At 56.9% G+C, this 2500-nt stretch overlaps 1 non-coding gene across 1 annotated transcript in view; it reads right to left on the reverse strand.

Moving 5' to 3' along the window:
• Positions 1–373, reverse strand: part of LOC126136303 (small subunit ribosomal RNA) — a 1909-nt gene extending 1536 nt beyond the window's left edge. Inside the window, exon 1 of the ribosomal RNA XR_007527928.1 lies at positions 1–373. This exon is cut by the window's left edge and continues 1536 nt beyond it. This is a non-coding gene — a ribosomal RNA (small subunit ribosomal RNA).
• Positions 374–2500: the final 2127 nt, after the last annotated feature.

Genomic DNA, 2500 nt, shown 5'->3' on the forward strand with positions numbered 1-2500 from the left:
CCGTTACAACCATGGTAGGCGCAGAACCTACCATCGACAGTTGATAAGGCAGACATTTGAAAGATGCGTCGCCGGTACGAGGACCGTGCGATCAGCCCAAAGTTATTCAGAGTCACCAAGGCAAACGGACCGGACGAGCCGACCGATTGGTTTTGATCTAATAAAAGCGTCCCTTCCATCTCTGGTCGGGACTCTGTTTGCATGTATTAGCTCTAGAATTACCACAGTTATCCAAGTAACGTGGGTACGATCTAAGGAACCATAACTGATTTAATGAGCCATTCGCGGTTTCACCTTAATGCGGCTTGTACTGAGACATGCATGGCTTAATCTTTGAGACAAGCATATGACTACTGGCAGGATCAACCAGGGAGCTGCGTCAACTAGAGCTGAGCAGCCGGCCGCCCGGGAGTGTGTCCCAGGGGCCCGCGCGAACACGCAAGCGTCCGCTCAATTATTCTGCAAACAGGAGGAGGCTGAGCTCCCCTGCACAATACACCTCGAAACCCTCTCAGGTCCCGGCGGCGCGCAGCGCCGTCCTAAGTACTTGGTCGGGTTCGAGAGAGGCGCAATCGCCCGGAGTTAGGCGAGTAGACGCTTTAGGTGCGACCACCCGTGCTCCCAACTGAGCTTGCCGCTGCCGACAGAGGCCCGGGAGCGTGCTGTCGTGGCATTGCCGGCGGGAGACAACACGCGCCACCTACGGTGACCGGCAGCTCCAACGCCAGCGCCACAGAAGGGCAAAGGCCCCACGTGGGTGCCGAAGCGAACTCTCCCAGCACAGCGCACGTGCCAACACGTCTGCACAACTGCGATACAAACCACCAGCGAGAACCGCTGGGGCGACCGAGCAGCAGACGGCGTCGCGGCGCCGAGTGCCGGGCGGCGGCGCATCCTCAACGCACACAGTCCTCAGTCGGACCAGCACACTGCAGATGTCCACCGCGCTTCGCACCGGGCCCGCGAGGACCCACTTTGGCCGCCCGGCGCCGCGCGCAGGGTGCCCCGGCGCGCAGCTGCGCCGCCTGCCGCGTCCGTCGGCCGGCGCGCCTGCCACTGGGCGCCCCCACCAGCCGGCTGTAGCGCGTGCGCCCACGCACCGCGCGGCCAGCACGCCGGGCGGCCCCCCCTCACCGGCCGGGGACGGTCCCACCCAGCCACCGCCGCGTATCGCTTCACACACAGATTTGCCCTTACTGATTTACCTCCAGCAACAACAACCGCACCACAATGGGTTTACCAGTTGTTCATTTGCGTTGCGTCACGTCACCAGCAAACGTAGACGTCCATCCCAGTTTGCAAATGCAACGATTATTGCATACCTGTCTGTTAGGTGTCACGACACACTACGTCTGCCCACATACACGCAACAAAATGTGCACGACTAGAGAACACGTGGGAGGTGGCCCCCTACGTATGCGATGTCCATTACGAGACCGACTGTCAACCAGCATCTGTACCATGTCGCAGATGTGGAACGCGGTGCACCATGCTATCACACTGTGTGAGAAGAGACGACTACGTTTGAATACACGCGCCACTACATCAACAGACGGCTCATGCTGATCGCCATCCAGGGCGTCCGTTACTCCCACACGTCTCTATGGCGTACCACACTGCAATGTAGCTGTTATGGGGAGACGGCACGTGGCTGAGTGCACAACATTTGGACCGTATGGTTCGCTGTTGTTGGGCGCAGTCGTACGGTCACACATGTGCCACAGCGTATCATTCAGTACATACGGACCTATGTGCAGTACAATGTGAGGATTAAGCTTACGATATCAGCGGACAGTGGACACAGGCCGTACCACGACGTAGACTGAGCGCTTCGACATGCGAATGCCAGTGAACAGCTGCGAAGGGCATTGAACACGCAAGCACCTGAACGACCAGCGTGCGAAGGCAGGGTGGAGGGGGGGGGGCGATGTACATCCTGCAGTTGTCCACATTACAGTGTACAGCGGGAGCATGTAAAAAGTAAGCAACACTTGCGAAGTGTTCAACATGAAACGACACACAAGAGGGTGGGCGGTGCGAGTAGCGAACTATATTCAGAGGGTTGTGGTTAGACAACACTAGATTAATGTAACGTGTCATATGCCAATTACAGAGCAGGTTAAGGCACAACGTGGGTTAGGTTAAGGCACAACGTGGGTTAGGTTAAGGCACAACGTGGGTTAGGTTAAGGCACAACGTGGGTTAGGTTAAGGCACAACGTGGGTTAGGTTAAGGCACAACGTGGGTTAGGTTAAGGCACAACGTGGGTTAGGTTAAGGCACAACGTGGGTTAGGTTAAGGCACAACGTGGGTTAGGTTAAGGCACAACGTGGGTTAGGTTAAGGCACAACGTGGGTTAGGTTAAGGCACAACGTGGGTTAGGTTAAGGCACAACGTGGGTTAGGTTAAGGCACAACGTGGGTTAGGTTAAGGCACAACGTGGGTTAGGTTAAGGCACAACGTGGGTTACGTTAAGGCACAACGTGGGTTACGTTAAGGC

This window comes from Schistocerca cancellata, unplaced genomic scaffold (assembly GCF_023864275.1).
Source record: "Schistocerca cancellata isolate TAMUIC-IGC-003103 unplaced genomic scaffold, iqSchCanc2.1 HiC_scaffold_633, whole genome shotgun sequence".
In the NCBI taxonomy this organism is placed as follows: domain Eukaryota; kingdom Metazoa; phylum Arthropoda; class Insecta; order Orthoptera; family Acrididae; genus Schistocerca; species Schistocerca cancellata.